This window comes from Podarcis raffonei, chromosome 3 (genome assembly GCF_027172205.1).
Source record: "Podarcis raffonei isolate rPodRaf1 chromosome 3, rPodRaf1.pri, whole genome shotgun sequence".
NCBI lineage: Eukaryota > Metazoa > Chordata > Lepidosauria > Squamata > Lacertidae > Podarcis > Podarcis raffonei.
The window spans coordinates 57,803,078-57,816,478 of record NC_070604.1 but is presented as its reverse complement, the minus strand read 5'-3'; positions in this window follow the sequence as shown (position 1 = coordinate 57,816,478).

Sequence of the window (13,401 nt, the reverse complement as noted above, 5' to 3'; positions counted from 1 at the left end):
TGTCTTTAAGGGGCCAGAGCAAGGGCCAGAGTAAGATAACGAGACCCAGCTTTACAGCTGTGAAGCATAGCAGGTGCTGCTGAGTTGCATTTGATTAAGGTGTGTCAGCATTTGGGTGTAGTATATAAGGAGCAGCACCTAGCTCTCCCATTACCCTGGGGGATGGGTTGGTGGTTGGGTCTGGTTTGGTTGTTAATGTACTTAGTGTAAAAGGAGTTTTTGTTTTTCTTATTAAAACCTAGTTTAAGTTATTTTTGAGTCCTTTATTTTTTAATGCATGGTCTCCCCAGCAAGCTCTCTGCGCTACTAAACTGCAAACAGCCAACAAATATTACAGTCCAAATATTACACAAGGAAAACGGGAATAAAAACACAGTGTGTGTTAAACAAAGAAGGAAATGTTCATTCGTTGTAGTTAGCTTGGAAATGAATGCTCTCAGGCAGCTGTTTTGGACTACAAGTCCCACCGCAGTCAACCTTTAGCTGCAGCTGGTGGAAATTGGGGCTCAGCACCATCTACAGTTTGCTATGGGGATGGAGACTGCTCTAGGGTAGAAGAGGCTTTCAGAGAGGTTAATTGGGAATTCCCTCCCCCCCCCCTCTAGTAATACAGTATTGACATCTTGCTGAAAGGCACAATGAGAAACTATTGAACTTTGCAGTTGTGGAAAGTGAAACTGAAAACTAAAGCTCTATCAATATTTGATTTATGTTTTGCGCTGCTGGTGAGGAAAGTGCGCCAGAGGTGCCCCTATGCCTGCTGGCTTCTCTATTATTCATTGCGATGCATCACCAGTAAACACATGGAAAAATAGCCGCCGTTCTAAAATATTGTTTGAGAGGATGCTCGGTTATGCTGACAGGTCTAGACATATTGGGGGTTGTGCAATGCAGGGGTCAGCAAACTTTTTCAGCAGGGGGCCGGTCCACTGTCCCTTATACCTTGTGGGGGGCTGGACTATATTGGGGGGGGGTGAACGAATTCCTATGCCCCACAAATAACCCAGAGATGCATTTTAAATAAAAGGACACATTCTACTCATGTAAAAACACACTGATTCCCAGATCATCCGCGGGCCAGATTTAGAAGGTGATTGGGCTGGATCCGGCCCCCAGGCCTTACTTTGCCTACCCATGGTATATAGGGGGAAGCCTGGCTTTGCAAAGAGGTTCCTGGCTTAGTGGGGGGTCTGCAGAATACCAGATGGTGGCTCTCCATAGAGTAGGGGAGGGCTGAGGCTCAGTGGTAGTGCATCTGCTTTGCTTGCAGAAATTCCCAGGTTCAATCCCCAGCCTGTCAGTGTAGACAATACTAGCTGGGTCAATGGTCTGACTCCGTATGAGGCAGCTTCCTGTGTCCCTGTGTGCCAGAGACTTATGACTTACCACATCTTTTGTTGGCTGGTGTAATGTTACACTGGTGGTGGCCTAGGACATGGGTAGGCAAACTAAGGCCCGGGGGCTGGATCTGGCCCAATCGCCTTCTAAATCTGGCCCGCAGACGGTCCCGGAATCAGCGTGTTTTTACATGAGTAGAATGTGCCCTTTTATTTAAAATGCATCTCTGGGTTATTTGTGGGGCATAGGAATGCATTTATTAATTTTTTTCAAAATATAGTCTGCCCCCCCCCAAGGTCTGAAGGACAGTGGACCGGCCCCCTGCTGAAAAAGTTTGCTGACCCCTAATCTAGGACTTAGGACAAATCCTAATCTCCTCTGTTGTCATATCTAGTACATATAATTGCACTCATAGTTTTGGAATTAACTAGTTTGGTTCCTCAGTCACAACCAAGGGATTTATCCATGCTTAGCACACAGAAGGTACCTCAAAAAAAGTATTAGAATGACAATGTATTCCAAATGATACTTGTAGTTCTGAAGGATCTAAAGAACACGAGAGAGAGAGAGAGAGAGAGAGAGAGAGAGAGAGAGACTCCTAAGACTAAATTCATTTTCTACCTTTGTTAGCAATGAGTTGCCCTGAACTACTCTTTTAGCTTGAACAATATTGTTCACATTTTCATCTGTTGTTGCAGGCATAGCCTAAATCCCTCCTCCCTTTGATCCAATTCTAGTTTTCTGCAGTATTAGATTTAGCATTCCATTTTGTGAACAATTTCTGGAAATATCTAGGATAATCCCATACTCACATGCTTTTCTTCAATTTGACATTAGTTTCAGTAAAGCCATCTTCTTGCAATGCAAGACAGGAAATTTGAACATTGTCAGCATGTTTTCATATGCTTAGACACATCTTTTGCCATTGAAAGGAAATTGTGTTCTCTTGTGTATTCAGGAATGCATGGTCTCAGGGGACCTCATGTTATGACCTCACATGGGTCACCTTCTGTGTGCTACCTGGCCTAGTTATCTTTTTCACTACCCATGGCCAGTTAAATTGTGTCCCATGAAACTCTGGAAGCCCAGATCTCTGCAACAAGCACAATTCTGGGTGTCTCTCTCTCTCTCTTTTTTAAAAGTATTTCGAGAAATTCAGTGACAGTTCTTTGATTGCAAAGAGATTGTTGCCTTTTCCTCGGCCCAATTTGATAAGCAAAGCCTATTCCTTTGGCTGGTACAATCAGTGGTGGCTAGTGATATTGGGACTGGTGGGGTGGGAGGCTGGGAGGCCAACAGTAGGTGGCGCCAGAGCCAATGACAGGCACAGCCAACTAATTCCGGTTTTGTCCCTGCCCTCCTCCCTACATGGGCAACAGTGAGACTAAGGAGGAAGAATCCAAGGCCATTCCCTGGACTGGAGGTAATAAATAAGAAAGTGGGAAGATAGAGGCTGACTGAGGGCAGACTAAGACTGGTTGGGTAGTGTGTCATTTCCCCTAATGGACTAGTCTCTGCCAATTGTAATACAAACCTCTTTCAGCTCTGTTGAAGCTGAACGAGCGCTTTCGCTGCCCAACACCTCAAATTTAAGGACTCCAGTTGAAGCAGTTTTGTGAATTATAGCTTTGTGACCTTGCTGGAGGCTCTTACCAGTCTCCTGAAATCCATTTCCCTATCTCTAAAATATGCACAGTAATATTTAATTAACTTCCTCACACTGATATTTTGAGATTAATGAGTTAAGATCTGCATACCACTTTGAAGTTGCAAAATGTTATATAAGTAGGGGGCATTTGTTATCTGGATGTTTTTAAATTCAGCAATTAAAAGTACTGATTATTCTTTCCCGTGTTCGGAGCATTAAAAGGGGGGAAGAAGCAATATGTCATCACACATGCAAGCCAGAAATAAAATTAAACAATATGCAGGAGAATAAAACCAAGCCACTGTTTCTGCAGTGCTGTTCTCTACATGACTTTGTTCTTGTAAGTCAGTTCAGAAGCTGTCTCAGGAATCACGACTGAAAATGCAGTGGTCCCAGGACTGGTGATTTCTTACTCTTTCCCCCTTGATCACCTATTCATTTTCTAGGAAAAAGAGGGGGGGGAAGTATTTGCACTTTTTTATGTAAGTAAGCAGCTCACCATAAAAGAATAATTACTGGAAGATGAAAATAAAACCCACAAAATGTATTGTTATGAGTTTGGGCGGGGGCGGGCGCTGTGTGCCTGAGCCCCACTTTTAATTCCTGGATTCAGCATGGATTCCATTGCTGGAATAGCCAGGCCAGTCTGGTAATGGCCCACTAAAGATAAGTCTTTAAGGGAACAAAGCGGGTGGCTCTGTGGGCAAATGGGTGAGCCTCTATCCCTCAATTGTCTGTTAGTTAGAAAAACAAAAGGCTAGAGTTGAGTGGTGTGAGCTAGAAGCTGGATGCAAAAGCTGCAGGCTGCAAAGGCAGAGAGAGTGAGCCAAGGCTGGTTTCTGCTAGAATCCGGTGTCAGTGTCTGATACCCCTGGAATCTTGTGCTGCTCAGAGATTGGGGTGGCATGCAGCAGCTTAATAAAATTCACAATATCCTTAAGGGCATCACCAGACTCAGTATTTTGCAGGAGGCATTTGAGAACAAATTAGGATGTATAGGGTTGCACAACTGGAGTGAATTAAAGCACTCTGCTGCCCTAGTGCAACAATTACTTTTGCTGTTCGGAAACTGATTGGGAAGTACAGTGATACCTCAGGTTAAATACTTAATTCGTTCCGGAGGTCCGTTCTTAACCTGAAACTGTTCTTAACCTGAAGCACCACTTTAGCTAATGGGGCCTCCTGCTGCTGCCGCGCCGCCAGAGCACAATTTCTGTTCTCATCCTGAAGCAAAGTTCTTAACCTGAAGCACTATTTCTGGGTTAGCGGAGTCTGTAACCTGAAGCACATGTAACCTGAAGCGTATGTAACCCGAAGTACCCCCATATTGAAAATGCATTGAAGAGTGTGGAACAAACGAACGTATAAACACCATGCAAGCAAATCAAGATGAATGCTCACGGTCCTATACTGTAACCTCCCCTCAAACAAATCGGAGTGAATGCTCAATAAAGCTCAGGTATGGTCTAACCTCCAAATAAGCTTTGTGCAAGTAAAATAAGGATAACTTCTCAATAAATGTGTTGTCTATAGGCATTGTCAGAGCTCATCACTTGTGCGTCAGCTGAGTACTCACGGAAACAGAGTGGGAAGTACACACATCGTTATTTCTTCCTGTTTTTGCACATAATGGATTAGAACTTGGCTGCCAATCCTCCAATCTAGCTCACAGAACTGTAGAGTTGGAAGGGTCTGAAAGGGTAATCTAGTCCAACACACAAACACCCTGGTAATGTACACAGGAATCACACCTAATCAGTTTTGTCTGCATTGACTGACGGTGGCATTCTAGAATTTCAGGCAAGCATATTTCCCAGCCTTACCTGGATTTAACCGGGGACTCTGCATGCAGTGCAGATGCTCTCCCACTGAGCCATGGCTACACTCATTAGGGACTACACTTCTAACCAGCTGTGCCCTGTGCAGATCTTACAAATGAGACACACATTAAAGCCACATGTAAAAGAGATTAATGTGTTCCGCAAGGTGGCAGCCTAGATAAGCCCCGTATTTTAGAACGTGAAAACATCAGTCAGTTTGCTTAAACCAACACAATTTAAGTATTCCCTTGAAAATGACTTACTGCCTTGATCAGTGATAGAGCAAGGTAATTTTAGACTTTGGCCTTAATGCTTCCTTTTAGGTGGTCATGTGTTTCACTTACGTTGTGAAGCACCCAGTTAATATTTCTCTTCTCTCCCCATAATCCCGCAACCATTCCATAGTTTACAACTGCTGCTGCATTCCTGATTCTTAGAGTCAAACACAAAGAAAACACAGTTTGCCAACAATGAATTTTAAGAATAATACTCTATGCATGTGCGGTTTTGAATTTTAGCTGCACTTAAACAATAATAGAGTTTGATTCTGGTGTCTTGATATTAAGCACATGTACTTGGGGATGAGCTTAACGTTGTTGTAGAAAAGAATTACCGTATTTTTCCATGTATAAGACTAGGTTTTCCCCCCTAAAAAATAATGTCCAAAATTTGGGAGTGTCTTATACACGGATAGATCTTCCCCATTTTCTTAAATTTGAGTCCCCCAGAATAGGGGGGGGGGGCGTCTTATACATGGGAAAATGGGCGCGCACACACACACTCCATATATATTGTTATTCTGTCTCTCACAGCTACAATAAGCCTACCATTAAAATTATGGACTAGTCATTTCTTCGTCAGAGGGCAAACGGGCAAATTTAGCAGGGGATCAAATACTTTTGTCCCCCCCCCTCTCTCTGTGTGTGTATGAAAGTAAAATGCGGATATATAGGAACCTTCCTATATTGAGTGAAACCACTGGTCCATCTAGCGCAGAATCTGCACTAGGGGTGAGGCATCTATATCTGTGGGCATACCAGGAGGTCCAATTTGGCCTGTGAAGCCTTTTCCCCCAAACCACACATCTGCTCTGTGCCCTGTTCCTAGCATTGGAGGAGCAGAGCAAGTCTTCTCAAAAGCACATCTCTTCAGCTTCCTCTGTGAGTGAGTGAGCAAGCAGCAGCAGCAGCACCCTCTGCCAACACCCTACACTTATAGTTTGTTTAAAGCATGTGACTTCCTCCAAAGAATCCTGGGAGCAGTAATTTATCTCACCGAACTTCAATTCCCAGCACCTTTAACAAATGACAGGTCCCAGGATTCTTTGGGGGAAGTCCTGCACTTTTAGATGTCTGGTGTGTATAACCAACAGCACTCACAGCCTGGCTACTGGAAATGGAATAATAAATGATCAGCTGGAGATAGCAAGTATATTGCGAACTGGGATACTATAAAGTTACACTCATGCTTTGTATTTAATATCAGCTTTATGTAACATAAACTGCTCTACAACAGGAAGACCTTCCTGCTTTGTTATTGATGTTAAGACTTTTTTCAGAAAATATTAGGGAGCATTAGAAACATAAGACTGAAATACTCCCGCACTGAACATAAACTGAAATTTCATCCTTCAGTAATGATTGCAAACTGCAGTAAGAAGGAAATCTCTCTGTCTTGTGCGCATGTGTTTGGTGCTGGAGGAGTAAAATGAAAAAAGGTCATCAGGATCAAATAAGAAAAGGAAGAAGAATAAACAGGACTCTATAAAAATTAAATAGCCTTGTAAGTCAGCATATGAAGCTACTGAATTCTTTGGTTTTGCTGCTCTCTCCGTTATGTAAAATTTGCCTTTGCCACTGGGCAAATAATATTGCACTGATGGATGTATAAATCTTCCCTTGATATTACTTCAAGATGGGAGGGTTGGAGGGGAAATCATTACATGTTTGATGACAGTTGCAATATCAAACTGATTTAGACGACACTCTAGTTCTTGCACCATAAAGCAAGAATGATAAAAGGAGATCAATAAAACTGTGCTTACATTTATCAAACAAAAGGAAATAAAATGTGGGCATGAAAGAAATATTGGAAGGAAAACTGAAACTGAGTAGCATAGCAAAGTCAGTTTTTATATATATATATGCTTCCACCGTGTGCATTACTTCCGCAGCAAGCAAAACAGCCTGCTAATGAAGATATGACACCTTATGAGCCATATTCACAGATGAAGGGATCCCACCTTTCTAAGCACAATTTCATGCCTCTTTGGAAACACCCCTAAAAAGGCACTAAGACGACAGATTTGCAAGGTAAGATATACCTCCTACTTTAAACCTCTTCAACTCCCGTCAACTCCTTTTGCTACAGCTTGTGTGAGGTCATGCCTTGGCAGAAACCAGGCCAAAATGGATACTGAATAGAATGATAACTTTATTATTGAGATTGAGGGAGAATTACAGCAATTACCTAGTTGGCTGCCTGGTTCTGGAAACGGAATCGCCCGTTGCTGGAAGAGCAACTTTGTTAAATTATGAGTTTACATTATGCCAAACAAAATATGTCACAGGGACTTAAGAGGAGCTCAGATGAGTCAGGTCAATCAAAGGACTATCACTATCCTGTTTCCCACAGGGGCCAACTTGAGATCTGTGGGAAGCACATAGACAGGAGCTTTCCATAGCTAATTGTGCCTAGTTCAAGCTATAGTTCCCAGGATCCTTTGGGCCAGCCATGACTGCAAAAGTGGCACCAAAAGGTCTTTAGATGTATGGTATGGATGTCATCCATGTTCTGGTCTTTCCTGAATGTTCCTAGCCACCCAGATGCCTCAGTCCTTGATGGCGCGTTATGTCTCCTTGCCTCAGTAGATGTAACAGCTACCTTTCATAAGCACTGAGGAGTGTGAATCCATCATCAATATTAAAAGTCATACTCAAAGATAGACTATGCAGCTCAGAAATAATATTCTGTGAGAATGCTACTTAAAAATATTGAAAAAAAGGTTATGATTTATTGATACAATATGGGATGTCATGGGTTTTATAACAGGAGCTGGATATAATAAGATTATTAAGGAGCCTGGAACAGAGCAAATGCTTAGTTTATCCAGAATAACTAGAAACACACAGTTATTTTGTATTCTCATTATATGGTGACTACTTCTCAGCTTTTCTTGCTAGTTATAATCATGTCTATTTGACCAAGTCCAGAAATGATTCTTAATTTCATTATACCTAGCCTACACATTTCCCATAACATAACTATAGCTGTTTCTTTCCTGTGAGGTTTTGGCGCTATCTAGCATGAAAACAATAAATCCTTTTCTATCAGCTGCTGATTTGCCAAACATTTGGCTGGACAGATTAAAGTTTATGCTATATAACCAGATGGCCCTATAGCTGTGAGTTTTCTCCTGGGCAAATTCAGCTGTCACAACTGAGCATCTGCACAAAGCCACGAGGGATTGATGTACTTTTCATTCATTTCACTGGGACAGACATCATTAGCATTCAGAGAAGGAGGCATCAGACCAGAGAATTAGTCCTAGCCCGTGTTAACATGCCGCCTTGTCAATCATGTACCAATCATTAAACATACTGTCTGCCAAGCTGGATTTAGAAGAACTGCTATACTGTACTGAAGGGGGTGGCTTGAGTATTTGTGTCTTGTCCAATCATCCTCAGTGCAGTAACATAATTAGATATTTTTCTGTCTTCACTGATGGTCCAGTTGGACTTACTTGAGCGTCCAGGTTTGTTTTAAGGGGGGTGGGGGTGAGGATCCAGAAAATTAAAGACCAGCTAGCTTAATGTCTGTTCTGGTTAAATTGGTGCAAAGTATTATTAAAGATAATATTATTTTAATAATATTATTATTAAAGATACTGGGACGCAGGTGGCACTGTGGGTTAAACCACAGAGCCTAGGACTTGCCGATCAGAAGGTCGGCGGTTCGAATCCCCGCGACAGGGTGAGCTCCCGTTGCTTGGTCCCTGCTCCTGCCAACCTAGCAGTTCGAAAGCACGTCAAAGTGCAAGTAGAAAAATAGGTACCACTCCGGCAGGAAGGTAAACGGCGTTTCTGCGCTGCTCTGGTTCACCAGAAGCAGCTTAGTCATGCTGGCCACATGACCTGGAAGCTGTACGCCGGCTCCCTCGGCCAATAAAGCGAGATGAGCGCCGCAACCCCAGAGTCGGTCACGACTGGACCTAATGGTCAGGGGTCCCTTTACCTTTACCTATTATTAAAGATATAACTATCAAGTATATGGAAGTACAAATATTGCTGAAGAAGAATCAATATGGCTTCTGCAAAAGTAAGTCCTGTCTCCTTTCCTTTCAGAGTTCTTTGGGAGTGTCAACAACCTTATGGATAGGTAGTGATACAGGAGACATTGTTTACCTGACTTTTCAGAAGGCATTTGGCAAAGTCACTTGCTAAGGACTCCTGAACTCCTGAACTTGGCCATCATGTCATAGAGAGAGGTCATCTTAACAATAACAAAACTAAATAATGAAGCAGATCTGTTGTGCTCATGCCCTACTTCTGGGCTTCCATAGGCATCTGGTTGGCTACCAATAGAACAGGATTCTGGACTGGATAAGCCTTTGGTTCGATCCATCAGGGCTCTTCTTATGTTCTTCAGAATCAGAGAGTACCCATAAATGGACAGCTCTTGCTATGGAGGAATGTAAATAGTAGTGTACCCTACGGATCTGCATTGGGACTGGTGCTTTGTAACTTGTTCATAAATGATCTAGAGTTGGGGTAAGCAGTGAGGTGTCCAAGTTTGCTGATGGAACCCAATTGTTTAGGGTAGTTATAACAAGAAGGGATAGCAAAGAGCTCAAAAAGGATATCTCCAAATGAGCAGTAAATTGTAATGCAGTTCAGTGGAAGCAAGTGTAAACTTATGCACATCGGAGCAAAAGAATATCAACTTCACATATACACTGCTGACGTCTGAGCTGACAATGAATGACCAGGGAAGGAATCTTAAAGTTGTGGAGGATAGCTCAATGAAAATTTTGACCCAGTGTATAGCTACTGTGAAAAAGGCGAATTACGTATTGGGGATCACTTGCAAAGTGATTGAAAACAAATCTGGCGGTAACATACTGCTTTTATATTTCTGTGTTTCTATGGGCAAATCTGATTGTGTTTGGGGGGTTTGCATGTATCAACACCATACATTTAAAGCTCATGCAACACACATTTGAAGCATGTGACTTTGGAATTCTAAGAACTGTAGTTTTAAGTATGCTGAGAAAGGGTCTCCATGAGGGGAAAACTATAGCTCCCAGGATTCTTTGGGGGAAGAAGCCACATGCTTTAAATGTGTATTAGAGGTACTTGAAATGTATGGTGGGGATCTTTCCTAAGTAGTACATACAGTTCTAACAGTCTACAGTTATATAGGCTAACACTGACCTTTCATTATCAAAATGTAACTATTTCCACAGGGGTAGGCATGTTAATCTCTTGCAGCAAAAACAAGTGTCTTGTGGTTCCTTAAAGACTAATAGATTTATTGTGGCATACTCTTTTGTGGACTGCTTTAATATGTTTTTATTATAAATAAATAAATTGTCCAGTAGCACCTTAGAGACCAAGTTTGTTCTTGGCATGTACACGAAAGCGTATACCAAGAACAAACTTAGTTGGTCTCTAAGGTGCTACTGGACAATTTTATTTATTTTTAATATATTTAGACTGTGTCAGACCAACACAGCTACCTACCTGAATCTATGTTTTTATTATTATTTTTAAGACTTCTGATTTTTAACTCAACAGAAAAAGCATGTAAGTTGTGGCCAGAAAATCACAAAACACCAACAAATTCTGATTATTATGTATAATAGATTCCACTTAGCAAAGTGACATTTAGATAGTAGGAGCTGTATATTGCTGATTCTCTTTTTGACTTCCTTCCTTCCTTCCTTCCTTCCTTCCTTCCTTCCTTCCTTCCTTCCTTCCTTCCAAGTTGCTTTAGTCCTGAGGCAGAAATGTCAGTACTTTTGAAACAGAAAAATGGGAACCGTCAATGAAGTTTTAGCGCCAGTTACCTTCAGAAGGATTCTTCACCTTGAAAACCATTATCTGTCTTTGCAGTGATGATGCCGTGAAGTCAAATGGTTGATGAGGAAAACTGTGGAACTAGCACATGCTTTGTGAAGCCTGCATAACTAGTGCCCTATTGCTGTCACTGGAGTGCCTCAAAAGAAGTGTATTCTCCTAAACTGTGTCCATTCAGACATGCCTAATGATGTAACATGTGGGAAGAATTTGTGTCAAAATGAAATTCCTCCAGAAGAAGAACAGCAAAAAAATTGGCAGTTGTTAAGTAAGACCATAGATGTGATAAAGGTAATTACAAAACATATTATACCATTAAAAATACTGCCATATTTAGATTTAGGTTTCCAGAGAAATTAGGAGAATTAAATTATTTCCCTCAGTGTAATTCCCAGATTGGTGCACTTCCAATGGCCCCTTAGTGCTCTCTACTGGACTCTGGGTGGAATATTTCTTACACACAAATTCCTCCCCCCCCCCTCCATTTTTTATTTGAATATTCATTACAGAATCGTACAAGCAAAACAGAAAAGAGGGAGTGGTTATAACTGCATGAAAACTAGACTTCAGGGGCAAAATGAATAAATAGGTAAAGGAGAAAAAATAAGAAAAGGGGTGGAGGGAGAAGGGGGACTTAAATCAAACCATGGTTCCCAATACAGCATGAAGCATAACCTGGCAATGGAGTCACTGACACGTGGAAGATCCCTTAATGCAGGAACAGGGAACCTGTGGTCCTCCAGGCATTGTCAGATTGCAACCCCCATCATCCCCAGTCACCATGGCCCAAGCTCAGGAGTGATAAGCATTTTAATCCAGCAATATCTGGAAGGCCACAGTTTCTCCATCCATGCCTTTATGAAACTGTTTTTAGGAATGCAGGCACCCTATTCACAGAAGTAACAAAGGTTGTTTCCAGGCAACCTGTTATAATGATCATTCAACTTTATTGGTTCATGGAGTTTAGGCAACACTGGCTATTTAAAACAAATTCATCCTGATTTGTTTGGAGGATATTAAACGATGTTACACCAAGCAAGTTTTATCCCCCACTTTCCAGTGCATTTATTCATCACTTTCCTTATCCCAAATTAATCATTTTGGGGAAGCAGATTTGTTTCGTAAGGGCTCCAGGACAGGTTTAATTGCCCAGCCTGAACTTGTTGGGATGCGACTGAAGCCCACATGAGAATAGTGGGAGTCTGGAAGTGCCCAAAGGCAAACAACCAATAAGTTTTGCAGTTCCCCTAATCTTTCTCTTTAAAAAATAAGTGCCAATTTTTTGCCTATCATTTATTTTCAATTGGCAAATCCTTAGCACATCAATTCACTGTCACTTTGCCTGAAATGCAATGAGCAAAAAAGACACAGAGATCTGAATGCAATAGTCGAGTCTTTATAGTGGAGTGCAGTCACACAATTACTGTAGAAGGGTCCTCAGGTATCACAGAGAAATTTTGCTACGAAATGTCTGGTCAAAATGGCTAATCCTATGATATGTTACTAAGGCAGAAAATTAAACTTTAAATTCAATTACAATTATGTTCCTGGTAAATGTCTTCCTCCGGCATATGGTTCTTTCTGCAGCTTGCTGAATTTCCAGTTGTTACTGAAACAAATATTTGAAGCAGCCAGGATAACGTACTGGCACCACGTAGATACATTTTCTTTTCTGTCTTTTTTTAGTAAGGGGAATTTCAGTTTGTCCTAGCAAATGTGCCCATCAAATGTATTACCCTACCAAATGGAAAGTTGAAATTCAGACACCCACACCCAGTATGGGTTATATGAAAATAGCCCATTCAACTGATCAGCTGACCCACTGCAACATGAGATAGTCCCACAGAAAAATGGCTGCCACACAGCAGTATGAAGGTGCACAAAACATGGTAAAATGTGTGAGAGATGGCGTGGCAAAAGGTTTATCAGTATCCACCCGGTGGCTTACCAAACAATTGCATGTACACCATGGCAATTTACTATCTTATCCACCCATAGCTGCACAAAAAAATTATGCAACAATCAGAAGTCTCTGGACTTTCTCGCTCTTAGGTCTTTCATTCATTTTCTTCTGCTGCTCTTGTAATCATTTGGAATAAGATTATGCATCTAACCTAACCCCCACTTCTTCAGAGGCATAAAGATCCATTGTTTAAACTTTCTCACATACTGTGGTGTCATGGCACCCCAGCTGCACCCAGGACCATGAAGGGAAGGGAGATCAGGCCAAAATAATGTGTTCTTCTCTACTTTGCCTTCCCTTACAATGAGCTATCCACAGCCACCAGGTCAAAAGTCTGCTTTTCCCTGGCTACCTTAACCTTCCTTCTCTTTAGCTAGAATGGTGTTTGTTGGCTCATAAATGCAGGATGGCTTAAAATAACGGAGACCACAAGGTTTTATGAATCATGGTTAAATGTTTACTAAAACAGTAAGTTGTTCTTAGACGGGGAAGAGGCTTAAGCAGATGAGTGGTTATGTGCATACAAAGCAATTCCCAAAAGGAGCGGACAGAAAT